The sequence below is a fragment of the Physeter macrocephalus genome, chromosome 12 (assembly GCF_002837175.3).
Source record: "Physeter macrocephalus isolate SW-GA chromosome 12, ASM283717v5, whole genome shotgun sequence".
Taxonomy (NCBI): domain Eukaryota; kingdom Metazoa; phylum Chordata; class Mammalia; order Artiodactyla; family Physeteridae; genus Physeter; species Physeter macrocephalus.
Window position 1 is genome coordinate 59,799,142 of NC_041225.1, and position 10,818 is coordinate 59,809,959.

Sequence of the window (10,818 nt, forward strand, 5' to 3'; positions counted from 1 at the left end):
CTCCTGCCGACTTCCAGGGCGGCGCGGGGGGGGAGAGGGGGTGGGCCCCTCCAGCTCACCGGTCACGCGGGGGCGCGGGTCAGAGGCGGCAGCCCGGGGCATCTGCTGCCCAGGAGCCGAGGCCGCCCCGCTCGGCCCCACCCCTCAGAACAAGGCCCGCCCGCCGGCCGCAGCCCGGCTCCTGGACTAGGCCTGCTTCTCGCGGGGCCTGCTCCTGGGAAGCGAAGCTTCACACTGAGGACGAGGAGGTGGTTTCAGACCGCAGCGCCCGGGCTCCTCCTCCCGCGCTACCCAGGGAGGCGGGCTGTGCTCTTTTCAAGGTCCCGCCAAAGGGCCCCGCCATCCCGCAGAGAGACCTTCGCAGCCTTCCCTCCTACACTAGGCCGGGGACCGCCGGACCGGAAGCTGCGAGGTCTCGGGGCCCCGGCTCGTTCTCGCCTAGCCGCAAGCCGCGGGTGCGCATGCTCCGCGAAAGCCCGCACAGGGCCCGGGTGAACCCTGATAGAGCCATCGCGAGGCGGGGTAAGCGGAGCTCCAGTGGCGCAATCGGTTAGCGCGCGGTACTTATACAGCAGTACATGCAGAGCAATGCCGAGGTTGTGAGTTCGAGCCTCACCTGGAGCACGACCCTTTTGGATACCCGCACCCCCCTTTTACCCCCTTGCTCAAGGGAACGAGTCAGTCTCTCTTTAGTCTCCTCAGTTCCTGTCTCTCAGTGCTCTGCCTGTACGTCCTGCTTCGCGGCAGGCAGGAAGCCGCTCTCCTTGGCGCCTCACTCGCTTTCCAAGCTACTTGTTGCCCCCGCGCACCTCACCATCCAGCCGCCCGAACCCGGACGTTTATCTGCTGCTCCCTCTTCCTAGGTATTTCCTTTAACGGCACCCAGTCACGGGTCCCGGTACCGGGGATGCGGACGGGAAGTCCCGGGGCGCTGCACCGGTGATGGGGCCCTACCTGGGTCTCGTCATCGAAAACTCCAGGCGCCCTCTCTACGGGGCGTGCCCGAGTTCCCGGCGCCGGTTCCCTGCTGCTGCCCCTCACCCAGGGCCGGGAGCGGCGTGGTGCGCGCTGGCTGTCGGGGCCCGAGCGGGGCGACACTCCCGTGAGCTGGGGCCCGAGGCCCACAGCAGGGCCTCAAGTGCAGCAGTCGCTCTCCTCCCTTTTAACTATGGGTTGTCCAAAAAGTTCGTTCGGGTTCTTCCGTAACATCGCTGTCAAAACCCCGAACGAACTTTTTGGACAACCCAACGCTAATAACTAGTCGTTGCCGCCTCCCCCCTCTCTGCAGAACCCCTAGACCGTGGGCCCTTCTCCCTTACCCAGGCCTCCAGACCTCCCTGGGCGGATTTGCGGAGTTTGGGAAAAGTGCCTGGGCGTTTCCCTCCCCCCATCTGTGCCCCTGCTCCCCGGTGTCAGTCAGGAGTGGTGGAATTCGCTGGCAGACGGGAGGCCAGACGTTTTCTAGGGATATCCTTTCCTGCCTGCCGCACACCCCAGGTTCAGAAGTCCCCCCGGGGAGCAGGAAATCTGCCAGCTGGGTTTTGAAATCTTCCAGCACGCGAACATTCTGAGGCAGGGGGGCCGCTTTGTCAGGGGGTGGACGGATGCCCCACATCCTCAGAGGTGGGGCGAAGTAGGGAGCAAGCTTAGTTGGGATGAGAGGCCTCCCGGACGCGCTCTCCCCAAAGAGTGGTTTCAGCTGTTTTTGTTTTTTTTTTCAGCTGTTGTTATGGGCGTGCTAGGAGTTAACTCCTGGGATGGAAATACTACCAGGAGCGGTGAGAAGCAGGACCTAGAAAGCTCGGAGGAAGTGGGTGGAAGGTGGAGCTCTTGTCTGTCTCCTCGGCTGCTAATCCCAGCCCCAGATTCCGAAAGGGGAGCCCCATGCCTCCTGAAATGTGAGAAAATCCTTCCACCTCACCCAACCTGGCTGCCAGTTCCTCGCTGAACCAGATCTTTTCGCTCACAGGCTCATCCTCAGCAGATGGTGAGTGCTCCCCTTTAGAAATCTAGCCAGCCTGGAAGCAAACATCTATCCCCCAACCCCCCCCCCAAAAAGTTTGCTTAATTTTTTTTAAAAAACAGGTTTATCGAGATATAATTCATATACCCTACAATTCACCCATTTAAAATGTACAATTCAACGGATTTTAGTACATTCACAGATATGTGCAACCATCACCACAGTCAATTTTAGAACATTTTCATCAACTCAATAGGAAATCCTGTATCCTTTAGCTATCACCCCACCCCACCCCTAAATAACCACTAATCTACTTTCTGTCACTACATTTACCTATTCTGGACTTTCATATGAATGGAATCATGTAATATGTGGTCTTTTGTGACTGGTTTCTTTCAGTTACCCTAATGTTTTCAAGATTCATCCACGTCCTACCTTGTATCGGTGCTTCATTTCTTTTTTTATGGCTGAATAATATTCCATTGTATGGATTCTTCCCAATTTTGAACAATGGAGAAAAGGTTGGCATTTTAAAAACATTTGCTGAATACTGCTTTTTAAAAGGGAATTAATTTTAAAATGTACAAAGCATAAAAACAGTCACACTTGCCAAGTGTATGTTTTTAACCTTCAGAGGTTATCACTGCAAGAACTGGTTAGATACTTCCAAGAGCTCAGCCAAGAGCTGAGCACGGAGCAGTTTCCTCACGTGGACCGAAATGCATGAACGAAAGATCATTCTGCCCAACTCCCTATCCATGTTGGAATCCCTTCTGCAAAACCCTAGCTCCTATTTGAAAAGTTCTAGCATCAGAATGTCATTTCTTCACAAGGTGATGCATTCCACTTTCTGTCAACACTCATGGTTAGAACATTCTTCCTCTTAAATATTGTTTCTGTCCCTATAGGTTATTGCTGGAACAGTGGTGGTTTGGGGAACTCTTTTTTGCTCAGATGGTGAAGTGGGAAGGTAAGAAGCTAAATTATCAATAGTTGCCCTTGCTCTATTTAATCTGGAAATCACCAGATAGATTATTAGTGGACTATAAACAAACAAATAGACCACTGGCAGATTTGTAGATCAATGTCTTAATGTGAGGTTGATAGGATTTTTAAAGGTTGTGATGGGTGATAAAGATCAAGTGAGAAAATTATGGGAACATGCTATAAAAACCATAAAGTACTCCATATACAGGTGTAAGGAGGTGGCATTCCTGTCACCACAAAACTAGTGGATTAGGCCTATATGCAATGTATGGTGGCTTCAAGGAGGAAGACGGGTAAATATGAGGTGGATGAACCCAGAAGGTAGGTTGAAGTTATAGCTGAACAGCTGTAGACGTCTAGCTGGAGACAAGCCTAACCTACCCGTTGAAATCCATTGAACTCTATTGAACTGTACACACAGGTTGACATTAGCTTTGTAGATGGCTTTGGATGGGCTTATTAAAACTGCGTGTGATACAAAGCTGGAAGGGAGTGCAAATTCAGTAGAATTTGGAGGAAGAGTGGAGCCAATCCAGGGACAAATGTTTCTGACAAATGACAAGATGCAATTTGATGGAGATAACTGTAAGCCTGTGTTCAGTTCTGAGTTCAGTGTGGGGCGTGCTTGGCTTGACAGCTGTTTGCATATAAAGGATCTGGGCATTTCAGATATGCACAACCTCAGTTGTCCTGGCCGTGTGATTCAACTCTTAAGAATGTCAGCCAATTATTAATGCATTACTGTATAATGCATTACACGGTGTGGTGTCAGAGATCACAAAACAACAGTCTGTAGAACTAATCTAGCCTCCAGACAGGTTTTGTTTGGCTTTCTAGCACTGACTTGCAAGTGTTTAAAATTTTTTAAATCATTTGCCTACATATTGGGAGGTTTTACTGAAATGCCTAGATGTCAAGTTTCTAATGAAAAATTAGAAGACTTGGCCATCTCGGGCCCTTATTCTCACATGGCAACATTGGCTGCCCCCTTTGGATGGACAGATGATCTTTCGTTTGCTGTGGTCCCACCACTCTCCATTAATCCTCGCAGAGGTGGATACCAGCTGCTTGCTTTGCTGTTTTCTTAACCCCAGACTCATTTCTCTCATTTGTGACCTACGTTGACTGTGTGGATCAAGGTAGGGAATACTCATGTTGAAGTCAGCCTGAGGGCTGTGATCTGTGTGAACACAGCCCATTTAAAATTCAACAAAACAAAACCCCAGTTCTTTGTTATGGAAAATTTCAAACATACCCAAAGTAGAGAAAATAGTGTATTTAACCACCCTGTATCCATCCATCACTACTTTCAAGAATTGTCAACGTTATTTCATCTATCTCGTTCCCACAACATTCTCCCCTACCCTAGTACTGTCACCAGAATATTTTAAAGGAAACCCCAGCTATGGTTTAATTTAACTTGTAAATACCTCAGTATGTATACCCAACAGGTAACCACTTTTAAAAAGAGCATAACCATAGTACCATTAGTACACCTAACAAGAGTAATAATAGAAACTCTGCATCATCTAACACCTCATCTGTGTTCAAATGTCCACACTTATCTCTGAAAGATATTTTTATGGTTGGTTGGTTTGAATCGAGATCCAAACAAGGTCCATACATTACATTCGATCAATATATCTTTTAAATTTATTACCATTACCCACTCCCTTTTTTGATATTTATTGATCTATAGAATTTACCACAGAATTTGGCTAATTCCATCCTCAAGGAATCCTTTCACAAGTTCTTCAGTCCCCCCTGACAATTAGGTCTAGAAGCTTGGTAATATTAAGATTCAATTTTTTTCTTTTTGCAAAAATAGATTGTAGGTGGTACTATATACTATTGTATCACAAGAGAGAAAGTACATACTGTCTGGTTGTTCCACTTTTACTGATGTTAATTTTACTGGTGATTTCAGATGTGGTCAGCCTGGTCCATCCATTATAAAATGCCACATCAGCCTCTAACCTAATGGTTTTAGCATCTGTTGTTGCTCCTTGTCTAGATTTATTATTGTATTAAGGATTACTCAACAAGGGTTTTCTAATTCAGTTATTCCTTCTGTATTTATAACTGTCATTCTTAAAAACCCTCTTTTTCCATCGACTGTTTGGTTTTCCTAAAGCACAATTCACATAGAAAAGACCAGGTAATATTCCTGGACTCTTCCTTTTTCTGCTAGTCTTTAGAATAATGAATTGATGGTCTAACAACTCCCAAAGGTGACCAATTAGTTTTTTTTTATTTTACAGCTTTTTAAAAAAAGTATTTGACATACAATGAACTGCCTGAATGATGCTGAGTAGCTTTTCTAGTGCTTATTAGATGTTCAGATATCTTCTTTGGTGAATTGTCCATTCAAATCTTTTGTCTGTTTTTTATTGGGTTGTTTGTCTTTTCATTATTGAGTTATAAGAGTTTTTGTCTATTCTAGATATAATTCCTTTGTTGGATATATGTTTTGTACATAGTTTTTCCCAGTTTGTGGTTTGAATTTTCATTTTCTTAATGGTATCTGTTGAAAAGCAAACTTTTAAATTTTGATAAAGTTCAATTTATACAATTTTTTTCCATTATGGATGGTACTTTTGGTGTTATAGCTAAGAAATTTTTGCCTAACCCAATGTCAGCAAGATTTTATTCTATGTTTTAGCTCTTACATTTAGGAGTTAACTTTTGTATATGATGTGAGTTAGAGGTCTGAGTTTTTCTTTTTTTGTATATGGATATCCAATTCTCGCACCATTTATTGAAAAGCCTATCCTTTCCTGATTGAATTGCCTTGACACATTGTCAAAAATGAATTGACCTTAGCTGTGTTGGTCTTTTGTTGGACTCTCATTCTATTCTGTTGAGCTATATGTCAGTGTGGTGTTATGTGTGCATTACTGTAATCATATAATTTATATGAATCATGATTCAATTATATGATTATAGTAATGCACACATAATGCTATATATATATATGTATATATATAAATAAACTTTAGGGTCAGTTTGCCAATTTCTATGAAAATATCCTGGAATTTTTACAAGAATTCTGTTGAATGTATTGATCAATTTGAGGAGAATTGCCTCCTTAACAATATTGACTCTTCTGATTCTATAAGCAAGTTATACATGTCTCCACTTATTTAGGGCTTTAATTTCTTTAAGCAGTGTTTTGTTGTTTTCAGTATTGAAATGTTGTATTATTTCTTCCTTAAATATTTGGCAAGATTCACTGGTGAAGCACTGTGGGCCTGCAGTTTTCTTTGTAGGAAGTTTTCTCTTTAAAACCCTACAAATTCAATTTATTTAATAGATTTGGGGGCTATGCAGGTTACCTATTTATTCTTGAGTGAGCTTTGGTACTTTGTGTCTTTCAATAAATTTTTGTATTTCGTTAAAGTTATTGAATTTATTGGCATAAAGTTATTCATAATATTCCCTTCTTGTCTTTAGGATCTGTAGTGCTGTCCCCTCTAATTCCTGATATTGGTAATTTATGGTTTCCCCCCGCTGCCGCCCCGATCAGTCTCAGAAGATGTTTTCCACTTTTATTTATCTTTTCAAATATCCAGTTTTTGGTTTCGTTGGTTTTTCTTTATTGTCTTCCTGCTTTTCATCTGATTCTGATGCACTGGAAGAGAATGTGTACTGTGCTGTTGCTGGACAGTGTGTTCTGTCAATGTCAATTATATCAAGTTGGTTTATAGGGCTCTTCAAGCCTTCTATACCGTTGATTTTTCTGCCTGCTTGTTCTGTCACTGAGAGAAGGGCATGAAAATAACCAACTGCAGTGATAGGTTTTTCTATCTTTTAGTTCTATCTTTTCCTCCTTCGTGTTGCTGGAAGCTCTGTTATTGGCGGTGTACATGTTTAGGACTGTTCTCTTTTTTAAAAAAATTTATTTTTATTTATTTATTTTTGGCTGTGTTGGGTCTTCGTTGCTGTGGGCGGGCTTTCTCTAGTTGCGGCGAGCAGGGGCCACTCTTCGTCGCGGTGCATGGGCTTCTCACTGCAGTGGCTTCTTTTGTTGCAGAGCACGGGCTCTAGGCATGCGGGCTTCAGTAGTTGTGGCACATGGACTCAGTAGTTGTGGCTGGTGGCTTCTAGAGAGCAGGCTCAGTAGTTGTGGCGCACGGGCTTAGTTGCTCCGCGGCATGTGGGATCTTCCCAGACCAGGGCTTGAACCCGTGTCCCCTGCATTGGCAGGCAGATTCTTAACCACTGTGCCTCCAGGGAAGCCCCTTAACTGTTACATTCTTTTAAATACTCTGGTTAATGAGTTGATTCCTTCTCTTTAAAACTTTCATTACACCCTTCCCTCCATACCTAGTCTTTTCATTCATTTCCTCTTAGCCTTCTTTCCCTTTTTTCTTCTAAATTTATTTTTATCTTCTCCTATCTATTTTTTTCTTCTTTTTAACATAAACTGTAAAACTGAATTCTCTTTAAGTGTTTCTATGCTCCTTGCTGTCTGGCGGGCCCCCTGGGAGCAGAGGCAGGCAGCTAGGGTGGAGTTCATGCTGGGGGGAGCCTGGTGGGGTGAGGATCGTTCCCCTCTTCTGTTGGTTTCCTGCCTTTCCCCACAGAGTCCTTGACAACCCCTGACCTTAATGATCCAGATGCCCCTCTTACTTCCCATAACACTAAGCCATCCATGATGACTACAGTTGAAACTCCAAGGAATATGGATCCCAGAGAAGAGCGGGCTGAAGAGGGTTATATGACTTGCTTTCATATATTCATGAAAGGAGTAGACATATTCAGTCTTGACCTAGAGGGAAGAACATGAACTTAGAACTACAGCCCATGGCGACTTCCCTGGTGGTCCAGTGGTTAAGACTCCACGCTCCCTATGCAGGGGGCCTGGGTTCCATCCCTGGTCAGGGAACTAGATCCTGCATGCCGCAACGAAGACCTGGGGCAGCCAAATTAATAAATAAGTAAATATTAAAAAACAAACCAAAAAAAACCCAAAAAACTATAGCCCATGGGCGATGATGACAAGGAAGCAAATTTACTTTTAAAATGATTAGCAGAGTTGAGAAGTGGGATGGGTTGACTGGTGAAGGAGCGTGTTTCCCAACTTTAAAAGTGATTGAGCTGAAGCTGTAATGTAGTAGAAGAGAATCTTGCATTGGTTGGGGGGTTGGTGAGGCTTCTAAGATCTCTTTTAACGCTACGATTCTTAGTTCTGTTTTCAGAAAAGAGACATTGTACAGTAGATTTTGTTATTATCTTCCCAGCTCCTATTTCCCCTTTCAGAGATGGACATGTGACTCAAAACCTAACAGAGTCCTTCCATGGGATGTTTCTATCTTGAACTATCTGGGAAGAGTCTTTTTTTCTATCTGTTTAGAAACATAAAGAATATAAATCCAGAGCTTCCTGCAGCTCCCAGATATCTTTCTAGTTGAGCTATTTGGCCTGGGAGAACGAAGGCTACATTTAATGCAAAGCAGGGAGATAAAGAGGTTGGCAAGTGTTTGAGTCTCTGATTCTGAAAGACTACCTTCATTAGTTCTCTTTCTGTGGTTTGAATGTTCAAGCTAAAAACGTGCCCCTTTGGGGCTTCCCTGGTGGTTCAGTGGTTAAGAATCCGCCTGCCAATGCAGGGGACACGGGTTCAAGCCGAGTTCAAGCCCTGGTACAGGAAGATCCCACATGCTGTGGAGCAGCTAAGCCCGTTCGCCACAACTACTGAGCCTGTGCTCTAGAGCCCACGAGCCACAACTACTGAGCCCATGAGCCACAACTACTGAGCCCACAAGGCACAACTACTGAAGCCCATGCACCTAGAGACTGTACTCTGCAACAAGAGAAGCCACCGCAATGAGAAGCCGGTGCACTGCCACAAAGAGTAGCCCCTGCTTGCCGCAACTCCAGCGCACAGCAACGAAGACCCAGTGCAGCCAAAAATAAATAAATAAAATAAATAAATCTATATATTAAAAAAATGCCCCTTTGCATTTGGCCAGTTAAGGGTTTCTCACCTGTAACCAAAAGGGGTCTTGACTTGTGCAACTGTTATTGTACAAAATATCATTTTACATTGATGACTGATTTTTCAAATTTCTTAATGAGAATTCCTTTAAGAAGGAAAAGGCAGTATCCAATCATTTAAACTATTAAACTGGCCTGGGGATAAAGTTAATAGATACTTCCCCATGCCTCTGTACAAAGCCCAGCCCTCTCCATCAGCACACTTGCCATCTCCACTTGAGTGACTCATCCAAAGCACAACACTTGATTTTTTTCCCCTCCCAAACCTGCTTCTCCCCTCATCTTTCCCATCCCACAAATGGTCCTTTCGTCCATTCACCTGGATTCTAAGTGAAAAGCTTAGGTGGCTGCTTTTATGGTCCCCTTTTGCTCCCCCCTAGATCTAATCCATCATCAAGTCCCGAGTCTCCCTCCAGTATGTATCCTGGACCCTGCCCTTCTCTCCATCCACAGTTTCTGTCATCTCCTGCTTGGACTCTGCAGGAGCCTCTGAACTGACTCCCTGTCTCCACTTCTCATCCCTCTCTTGTCTCTTCTTCACACAGAAGCCCAAATGGGCCTTTAATAACACAAATCAGATCCCGTCATTTCCTTGCTTAAAACCACTGACAGCTTTCCATTGCATACAGAATAAAATGCACAGGCCTGTCGTGGTCCAGAAGACCCCGGGTGTCTGCACCAGCCCCTGCCCGCCTCTCCAACCTCAGCTCCTGTCACTCTACCCCTGCTTACTATGCTCCAGCCACCCTAGTCTTTCTATTCCTTGTTTCTGCCTCAGGCCCTTTGTAACAGCCATTCCTTCTCCTGGAACATCTTTGCCCAAATCTTAGGGGGTTGGCTCCTTAATTTTCAGGGCTCAGTCAGATATCACCTCCTCAGGGGTGCCTTTGGATATAGTATAGTAGTATTTACCACTATCAAAAATTACTGGTTAGATAGCCTCATCCACCAGAGGGCAGACAGCAGAAGCAAGAATAACTACAATCCTGCAGCCTGTGGAACAAAAACCACATTCACAGAAAGATAGACAAGATGAAAAGGCAGAAGGCTATGATAATGATAGTCAAGATGATCCAGGACCTCGGAAAAAGAATGGAGGCAAAGATCGAGAAGATGCAAGAAATGTTTAACAAAGACCTAGAAGAATAAAGAACAAACAAACAGAGATGAACAATACAATAACTGAAATGAAAACTACACTAGAAGGAATCGGTAGCACAATAACTGAAGCAGAAGAACGGATAAGTGACCTGGAAGACAGAATGGTGGAATTCACTGCTGCAGAACAGAATAAAGAAGAAAATATGAAAAGAAATGAAGACTGCCTAAGAGACCTCTGGGACAACATTAAACGCAACAACATTCGCATTATAGGGGTCCCAGAAGGAGAAGAGAGAGAGAAAGGACCTGAGAAAATATTTGAAGAGATTATACTCGAAAACTTCCCTAACATGGGAAAGGAAATAGCCACCCAAGTCCAGGAAGCACAGAGAGTCCCAGGCAGGATAAACCCAAGGAGAAACACGCTGAGACACATAGTAAGCAAATTTGCAAAAATTAAAAGCAAAGAAAAATTATTAAAAGCAGCAAGAGAAAAATGACAAAGAACATACAGGGAACTCCCATAAGGTTAACAGCTGATTTCTCAGCAGAAACTCTACAGGCCAGAAGGGAGTGGCATGATATACTTAAAGTGATGAAAGGGAAGAACCTACAACCAAGATTACTCTACCCGGCAAGGACCTCATTCAGCTTCGATGGAGAAATCAAAAGCTTTACAGACAAGCAAAAGCTAAGAGAATTCAGCACCACCAAACCAGCTCTACAACAAATGCTAAAGGAACTTCTCTAACTGGGAAACACAAGAG

At 44.3% G+C, this 10,818-nt stretch overlaps 1 long non-coding RNA gene and 1 other non-coding gene across 4 annotated transcripts in view; both read left to right on the plus strand.

Moving 5' to 3' along the window:
- The first annotated feature begins 208 nt into the window (after nt 1–208).
- Nucleotides 209–10,818, plus strand: part of LOC102975487 (uncharacterized) — a 47,987-nt gene continuing 37,377 nt past the window's right edge. Inside the window, exons 1-4 of one of the 3 annotated variants that reach the window (XR_003682405.2) lie at nt 209–522; nt 1,722–1,987; nt 2,872–2,933; nt 6,404–9,978. This is a non-coding gene — a long non-coding RNA (uncharacterized lncRNA). Of the gene's footprint in view, nt 523–622; nt 864–1,721; nt 1,988–2,871; nt 2,934–6,403; nt 9,979–10,818 lie in introns of those variants that run through there. The other 2 variants (XR_003682404.2, XR_003682406.1) reach the window with 2 other exon arrangements.
- TRNAI-UAU (transfer RNA isoleucine (anticodon UAU)) lies at nt 532–624 on the plus strand. Its single transcript is given in 2 exon segments — nt 532–569; nt 589–624. It is a non-coding gene; the product is annotated as a tRNA-Ile (tRNA).